The sequence below is a fragment of the Pipistrellus kuhlii genome, unplaced genomic scaffold (assembly GCF_014108245.1).
Source record: "Pipistrellus kuhlii isolate mPipKuh1 unplaced genomic scaffold, mPipKuh1.p scaffold_m20_p_2, whole genome shotgun sequence".
Taxonomy (NCBI): Eukaryota; Metazoa; Chordata; class Mammalia; order Chiroptera; family Vespertilionidae; genus Pipistrellus; species Pipistrellus kuhlii.
Window position 1 is genome coordinate 33,694,513 of NW_023425515.1, and position 9,641 is coordinate 33,704,153.

A 9,641-nucleotide genomic window follows, 5' to 3' on the forward strand; every position below is an offset into this window, starting at 1 on the left:
GAATAATTTACTCTGAAGACACAATTAGACATAATTCTGTAAAACATTAATGAAATTGTGTTGATTTTATGAGGAATCACACAGTGCTAAGGCTGGAGGGAAGCTTATAGCTTTTGTGGACTGACTTCCTCCTTTTTCAAATGAAGCCTGTGAGGACCACATAAAGTCAAGAGCCTTATTCACAATGTGCTTTTACTGATGTGAAGCAAGTAATTCAATGTATGACTAAACAAAGAAATTTGGGAGTATAATTAACTCAGAATACACTAAGCATGCAAAGGCATTTTAGGAATGTAATAGAATCAAAGAATTACCTTCTATTAATGAACATGACCTGACTGTTACTCACAAAAAGAGGGAATTTGATTTTTAAAGAGTTTAGGTTAGAGAAAGAGATAATCAACATTAAAATAATGACAGAGGTTATACAATCTACAAGAAATCAGGAATTATTTCTTAAGGTTGTCTAGTGTTTCTAAGCCTAATTCAGATAATTCTCTTTGCTTAGATTATCCTATTTCATTTATCTACTGTACAACATAGTCCTAGGGAGGAAAATGAAACCTTAAGGCTATTTTTGAAAGAAGAAATAAGATTTTGATGGATATATAACACCTATGGGTAAATACCTATAAAATTATAACTTAAAAAACAACAACAACAACCTAATCTTGGTATTTATTAAAGGCTATGGTATTTTGTAGCTGGATGGAAGAGACTATTTTTTGGTTTAAATTTCATAGAGTAAATCACTAAAATATTAAATATTATTAGATATTTTTAGACATATTCATTCTGTACTAACTTATTAGAGCTTCCTAATTTTTCAGCCTCCCACTTATTTTTATTCTAATTAATCCTACCTTATAAAAGAGTAATATGCAAATTAACCTTCACTCCACTGAAGCCACACCCACCACTCATGCCCACCAGACAATCAGAGTGAGTATGCAAATTTACCACAACCAAGATGGCTGCAGCCAAAGAGAGCAGTTGAGAGGCTTGGGTTTCCCAGGCAATGGAAGCCAAGCTTTCCACACACCCTTGCTGGCCTAGGCCTCCACTCAAGGATACAAAGTTTCAATTATAGAAGATAAATCCCAAGAAAAATGGCTGTAGCCATTGAGCAAGCAGGAGGCTTGGCTCCACTCCAGGCTACAAAGTTTCAATTGTAGAAGGTAAATAAATTCCAGATACCAGGGCCTCCACTTGAGTCGTCAGGGGGCATGGCTGACCTGCAAACCACCACAGGCCCCCATCCCAAGGGAACCCCCATCCTGATCTGGGACACCTTTCAGGGCAAACCAATGGGCCCCCACCCATGCACTAGGCCTCTATCCTATCTAATAAAAGAGTAATATGCATACTGACCATCACTCCAACACACAAGATGGCTGCCCCCATGTGGTCAAAGATCCTGCCCCAATGTGGATACAAGATGGCCACCACAAGAAAGCCAGCAGGGGAGGGCAGTTGGGAGGCATCAGGCCTATAAGGGAGGGTAGTTGGAGGTGATCAACCCTGTAGGGGAAGGCAGTTTAGGATGACCAGGTCAGCAGAGGAGGGAAGCTGGAGGCAAATAGGCTGGCAGGGGAGCAGTTAGGCATCAATTAGGCTGGCATGAGAGTGGTTAGGGGTTGATCAGGCTGGCAGGCAAAAGCAGTTAAGGGCAATCAGGAAGGCAGGCAGGCGAGCAGTTGGGAGCCAGCAGTCCTGGATTGTGAGAGGGATGTCCAACTGCCAGTGGGATGGGGTCTAAATGGGCAGTTTAACATCCCTCGAGGGGTCCCAGATTGGAGAAGGTGCAGGCTGGGCTGAGGGACACCCCCGGACCTCATGCATGAATTTCGTGCACTGGGCCTCTAGTTCTCTATAATATATTGTAAATATATTTCTTTCTCCAGGTAGGGGAAGTTTTCTGTCATTATTTCTTCAAATAGGTTTTCATTATCTTATGCTCTCTCTTCTTCTGACACCCCCATAATTCAGATGTTGATACACTTGAAGTTGTCCCAGAAGTTCTTTACACTATCTTCATATTTTTTTCTTTTTGCTCTTATGGTTGGGTATTTTTTGCTTCCTCATATTTCAAATAATTGATTTGATTCTCAAGATCCTATAATCTACTGTTGAATTTCTGTATATTATTCTTTATTTCAGTCAGTGTATGCTTAATTTCTGATTGGTCCTTTTCCATTTTTTTGGCATTATCACTAAAATCCTTGAAAGTCTCACTAAGTTCCTCAGTGGTTCAGCCTCCCCACTCACCTTTGTGGACACTCTTGGTGCACCCATTTGTGGGCTGTGTGCGCAGTCTTGTTTAGTTGAGCCTTAATTGCTATTGGTGTCACTGGGAGGAATTGATCTCCAGGCCAATTGGCTGTGGAGACCAGCTGCGACTGCAGTGGGAAAGCTGCTGTGCAGAATACAGCCTTATGGAGCAGGACTTGCTTCAGTGGGGCTTTGGTGCTCACTGAGTTTGTCCATTGAGTGTGTCACTTATGAATGTGAAGAGTAGGTAATCTGGTATGGTCTCACACTGACCACTGGGTACACTGGTTCTTGGGTTTCCAGGGAGGTGCAAAGTCAGCCACTGCCTGGGGCCATCCAGCAGGAGCTACAGAAATATCTGTAGATTCCTCCTCTTTGTATGGGGTTTGGCAGTGCTCAGACTAGGTCCAGCTGTGAAGCAAGGCAGGCTGGTGCTAGTGCTGGGTCTTAGGCCTTTTATTGATCGCTTTGAAGCTCCTGACCCAGCTACAGCTTGTTTGACCAGTTTTTAGCCCAAGAAAGGACAAACCATTCATATGCAAAAGCTGTTGCACACAGCTTGGGTGGGATTGTAAATTGGATGAGGCAGGGTCTCTGGGAATCACCGGAGTAGAGCAAACAGAAATGGCTCTGTGCAGTCAGCCCTGCACCAGAGAGGTCCCAGCAAAAGAACAATGACTGCTGGGGAGCACCTCGGTCTGAAAGAAAGCCACCCTGAATTCCTGCCTGGATACCAGACCGTCCAGTTTTTCCACGTATGTGTCTGGATCCCCCAGAACCTCTCCTGGCACTGAAGCACAGAGGAAATGAGAGCTTATAAATTCAGTTTATGGTGCCGGCCTTTTAAGAGGAGCAGCTGGGTCTCCAGCAGCCCATGTGTCACTCAGCTCCAATCTACACTCGTTTTTTACATTCTGTAGTTCTTACAGCCCGTAGGGACTTTTTCCCCCAGTTCTGGGACCCTGGGTTGGGGTTATGGTATGGAGCTGGGATCCCTCACTCCGCCAGGCAGCTCTGCAGAGGCAATCTCCTTCCTGATTAAATAAACAACACACCCAAGTACCTGACCAGCCCAATCTGCACCTCCACACCTCCTACCAGTCTCAATGAGCTTTCTTCTTTACCTCTCTAGTTGTAGTACTTCCACTCAGCCAGCTTTCCTGTGGTTCTGGATGATAGTTGTTCTGTATTTTAGTTATAATTTTGACGTGGTTGTGGGAGGCAGCAAGTATAGGCATTTACCTATGCCACCATCTTGGTTCTCCTGTGCCTTTCTTTGTTTCTTTATAGCTAAACTATTTGAGAAATTTGACTATTCTAGTTGTGTTTGCTTCCCTTTCTCTAATTTCTCAGAAGTGTAATCTATCTGGGCTTTTGGTCATCCTTTGTTATAAAGGATACCAATGACCTTTATGTCATCAGATCTAATGGCCAATTTTCAGCCCCCATTTTACTCAACTTGTTATAGATTGTTACTCCCCACTTCTTAAACACTTTCTTCAGTTCACTTCTGGGACACCACTCTCTTTTACCTCCCGGTTGGCTCCTTCTTCATCTTCTTGGCTGGTTCCTCCTCAGCTGAACATGATTGTGCTCTGGGGCTCAGTCCATGGTCTTCTCTTTATCCCCAATCATCCTTTGGATGATATAGTCCAGTTCCTCAGCTTCTTTAAGTTTATGACTCAATTTTGTCTCCAGCTTGTTCTCTGCCCTCGATCTCCATACTCATATTTTACTTGACATTTCCACATAAATACCCTTGATCTCCATACTCATATTTTACTTGACATTTCCACATAAATACCTAAAAAGCATTTCAAAGCTAACAGGTAACCCAAATCAAATCCTTGTTTCCAACTTCCCTCTAAATCTGTTCTTTCTGCAGCTTTCCTTCTCATTCTTTCAGTTGTTAGGGCCAAAAATATTAATATTGAATCATCCTTGCCTTTTCTCTTTCTACCAAGCTTCAAATCCAATTCATCAGCAAATCCTGTGCACTCTACCTTTGAAATAGGCAGACTACTTCTTTCCACTTCTCCAGCTACCACTCTGCTTTGGGTCACCATTGTCTTTCACCTGGACATGCAGTGGCCTCCCAACTGGTATTCCTGCCTCCACCCTTGCCCCTCTGCAGACTCTTCTCCGCAGAAGCCGGAAGAACTCTTAAAACACGTGTTTGCTCAGATCTGAATCGTTAAGCCTGCAATACCACATGGTCTTCCCTGGTGGCCTCTCTGATCTTGCCTTCTCTTACACTTCATTTTGTGCATCAGTTAGCTCCAGGCACACTTTCCTCCTTGCTGCTCCTCCATCATCCTAACCTTTGGCAACTTGCACACAGAATAACACTTTTTGGCTGTTGTGAGCTCTTGAATTGTCATTATTCCCCAAGAACTAAAAAGAGCTGGTTCTGAATTCAATTTATTGAAATTTATCCCAATTATAAAAAGTTCTGATTTGGTTTTATTTTTGCCCTCCAGTTACCTAATATTAAAGTTGGATGAATAAAGCATGCACAGCTACTAGCTTTCTACTTAACTTCTGGGTTTGCTATTAAAATGCTATTTACCCTCATAAGCTTAGCTCTTCATATATCTTTGCCTCTATTCTTCTATACTCAGATTTTCTTGCTTATTGTACAAAGAAATTGTGATGTATATTTTCATGGAATTTAATTTTGGAATTATGTCACCTTGTGTAGTGAGTTCTTCAAAAATATATTTAAAAAAAAAAAGTGTTTCATGATATAAATTCAGGGATGTCCCTTGCAGCACTCTTCATTTGTAAACCATCTAAACTCTGTAGGGTTTTATTTAAAGTGGACTTTGGGAAATTTTATGTAATCATTACTAAAGACAAGGTGTGTTGAAGTGGAAAGATGACTCAATACACTGGTGATTATAAAAGCATGTTATAAAATATTATGTAAAGTACAGATACATTAATTTAAAATACTTATTTATGAATAGACGTCCTGAAGGCTACATTGTAACTGTTAACAATGACTAACTTTAGGGATTGGGATAATAGGAAGTATGTGTGTTGTAGGACAGGAAGGGAAGTGTGTACAGGTGGAGGGAAACTTTTTTAGTTTACTTTTTTATTATTTGGCTGGTGGCCTGTTGCATGAAATTTGTGCATGGGTGGGAGGTAGGGGGAGGCGGCATGATTCCCTCAGCACAGCCTGCTCCCTCTCCAATCAGGGATTCCTTGGGGGAGGTTTGACTGCCTATGGGATTGGACCTAAACCGGCAGTCGGACAACCCTCTCGCAATCTGTGACTGCTGGCTCCTAACAGCTCACCTGCCTGCCAGCCTGATCTTACCCCTAACTGCTCTCCCCTGCCATCCTGATCACCCCTAATTGCCTCTGCCTGCCTGATTACCCCTAACTGCTCTCCCTTGCCGGCCTGATCTCATCCCCAATGGCCCTACCCTGCTGATCGCTCCTAACTGCCTCTGCCTCAGCCCTCACCACCATAGCTTAGCTTTGTCTGGAGGAATTTGGACATCTGGAAGATGGCTAGTCAACCGGGTCTAATTAGCATATTACCCCTTTATTAGTATAGATATTTGAAGAAAAAAATTATAAGATAATTTTATAATAAAAACAATAAAATATTTTTATTTTGAAAAAATTTTTCTGAGAGTATCTGAAGTTTCTAAGTATAATACCATCTCTTGGGATTATTGTTACTGTCCACGTCAATCTCATGTCACTTTATGTCTCCAGCACCAAGACACATTTGGGGTTAATGAAACCATTATTTCCTTACCATCTCACTTGGACAAGTATTTCTCCTCAGCTATGCTCTCTTATAATTGGGTTTTCATAAAACATTTTATAATGATTTTAATAGATATCTAAATCAATCTCTCTTCTTTCTTTCTCTTATTCCCTTTCTAATTTCTTTCTCTATCTCTATCACTTCTTTTCCTAGCTCTATTTTCTCTCCTCTCTACTATTTTGTTATCTATCAACCTAATCTATCTAAATTCAGATATTGCAAAAGCCCCAGGATCTTTAATTTAGAAATGCAACTACTGGGTTTGTTATAAAAGACCCACCATCTGGAGTCTCTGACACTGATAAAGGATATGAGCCATATTCTCAGGCTCTATGGTTGCAGCGGTTTTCCTCAAAGGTCTGTATGCTGCTTATTTTCTCCTCATGCATCCAAAAGCTACCTTATTGCTGTATAGTGTTCCTCAGATATTGGCAGAGCAAGACTACAAATACATTTCAGAAGCTTGGGGAAACTGTGCTGCAAAGAAGCAAACAAAAATCACATTTTGTGTTTCCTTTCCTTTTTATTTTTTTACTTTTTACTTTTTAAATATATTTTATTGATTTTTTAGACAGAGGAAGAGAGAAGGATAGAGAGTTAGAAACATCAATGAGAAAGAATCATCGATCAGCTGCCTCTTGCACACCCCCTACTGGGGATGTGCCTGCAACCAAGGTATATGCCCTTGACTGGAATTGAACCTGGGACCTTTCAGTCCGCAGACCAACGCTCTTTCCACTGAGCCAAACCGGTTTCGCCTCCTTTACTTTTTAAATAAGTAAACAGGAACAGAGAAACTGGTTAGTTTTTGATGCTTCTTAACACCTGCTAACAAAGTTCCTTGCATTGGAAAGAGATTGCCTTCATTCGTGCTGAAAGAAGCAGAAATGGAAATTATTCCCATCATTACTTAGCTCAAACACTTGGGAATTTATTGACAACTCAACAAAAACAGTTAAAGAAAAGGAGAAAAAGGCTAAGCAGTCTGTATCCCGACACCTTCTTCTGCAGATATGATCATGGGAGGCCCAGGGCCCATTAAGGCCATTAGAAGGACTCATGGAGCCTGGCCAGCGTGGCTCAGAGGTTGAGTGTTGACCTCTGAACCAGGAAGTCGTGGTTCGATTCTCCATCTAGGCATATGTCCGGGTTGCAGGCTCACAGTGTGGGGCATGCAGGGGACAGCTGATTAATGATTCTCTCTCGTCATTAATGTTTCTATCCTTTTCCCTTCCTCTCTGAAATCAATAAAAATACATTTTAAAAAGATACTCATGGAAAAAGCTATTCAGATTAACCCCTAAAGATATTTGGGAAATAGCTGTTTTTCTCTGGGGCCTTCTTCCCCAGTTTAATCTCCCCTGCTCTTCAACCCCGATGACCAATCCAACGTGCCTGCCTAAATCAGCCTGCTTGGCTTACCCTCATTCTTCTCCCACACAAATCCTGGAAAGCAAAGTTTATCTGTCCCATGTTCTATTTTCTTGAGGCCCACATATTGAGCAGGTGTGCAGTAGAAAGAATCCCTGACTAATTGTCTTCAAGTGCTTTAGCTTCAAGAGTTCCTTGGAAGAGGTTATTAAGATCAAATGGTATAAAAAAAGCATAATAGCTCTGTGACCTATTAAATATTATTACATCTGAGTTGTTGTAATAAACATGCTCTTCCCTTACTGCTCAAAACTCTATGAACTTATGCGGGTCACTTAAACTACCTGGCCTATTTTTCCCTTGGCGATAGGCAAGGATGAAAACACTGAAGTCCTCTCCAGCATTGAAGTCCTGCGGGTTATTACAGTCCAGCAGGTACTAAATGTCATTTGAACAAAGATTTTTCTAAATCACCTCTTCAGCTCAAGGAAGTGATTAATAACTCCAACATGGTAATAAAAGAACTATTTTGGGGCAGAGCAGCAATGGGAGAAACTTTGGTTCTCAAATTTTGATGCTGATATTGAATAGAATTAGGAATGATATGCCCAGCATTTCAGGAATACAATTACCATAGGAATTAATCCTGAATGGCATATTCCTTAGGATAGCAACTCATTATGGGAAATGAAGTTTTAAGGGAGGTTTTCTTTTGTTAATGAACAAAGCACAAAGTCATTAGAATATTTTAAAGAAAATGATCCTTTTCTCTCATGAGAAGCTACTTTTAATTTCTTTTTTAATTACAGTATTCTCTCTCCCTAAAATGCTGAAAGTCTTTCCAAACTTGGGAACTTTTACTATAAATTATGAATGTGGGTTCCTCACTGAGAAAACCAAAGTGATTGTTCAGATCCAATGGTCTAAGGCAGTGTTCAGTGCCCTAGAAACTGCTGGAAATCAGTATCTGATCCAGCGGCTGCTCTTAACATTCAGATTCTTGTATGTTTCCAAGGAGTATCTATGAGGATCCCAGTCATCTGATTTTCACAGAACACGGATACCTTTTCCCTGGCTTTAAAGGTTGGTTGCAGTAGGGATTAGGTAGAGGCTATAGTTAAGAGGGATTTAGATAGGACCAGCAACTTAAATCATGATAGGCCATCTACATGCTATGTCCTTCTGCATAATCACCTCATTCCATCTTCCCATGAACCTGGTGAAGAGTCTGAGTGGAAGATGATCAGTTTTTTTTTTCTTTTTTCTCTCAATTTTCCATCTATTGAGTTTTTGTCTCCTCTTGAATCTGATGTTTCTATTTTAACCAGTAGAATATGGAAGAGGCAGCACTACACCCATTTGTTGGCCCAGGCCTTAAGAGATTGCCAGTTTCTACTTTTTGTTTCTTAGAACATTCTCTCTGAGAGCCCTGAGCTGCCATGTTAAAAGTCCAACTACTTTGAGATTGTCATGCTAAAGAGACCACATGTGGGCCCTTCAAGCCACTATCCCAGGTGAGCCTGGACTTATGTACAATCCTGCTAAGGCACAGATATGTGAGTGAGGCCATCTTGGACTTTCAGAACAACTTAGGCCCAAACAATACCACAGTGACCTCAGTCAACACTGCCAGCTAAGGCCTACTCAATTTCCTGGTTCACAGAACCATGATCTATAATAAAATGGATGTTGTTTTAAGTCAATAAAATTATAAGCTAATTTGTTACACAGCAATATATAGACAAGTGGGACAGACCATAGTAATCCCATTTTATAGATAACTCTGAGGTTCGGAGAGCTATTGTCAGATGCTTAAGGACTTGAATCCAAACTCTTTTACTAGAAATACAGTCTATTGTATCAGATTTTCTTTTTATTATAATAATCATTTTTTTTCACTCTAAAGAATGGTCTTTTAAATCTCAAGATATAGGCAATTTATCATGGCTTGTTGCACTGTTTCAGAAAGCTTAGGGCACACTTTTAAGCTCAATTATATTAATTATAGATCTTACTTGTTCCTAGTTTTCTATTTCTAATATACCAACTTATCTTGTATCTTTTACTTTAAGCTGGCATAAATCTTTTTTGAAGAAAAGTGAGACATCAATGAACTCAATAAAATACTCATCATCACCAAACTTAATTGATGGCCCTATTTTAGAGTTGTGAGATAAAACACAAGATAGAAGTGTGGTGGCAGAGAGCAGCT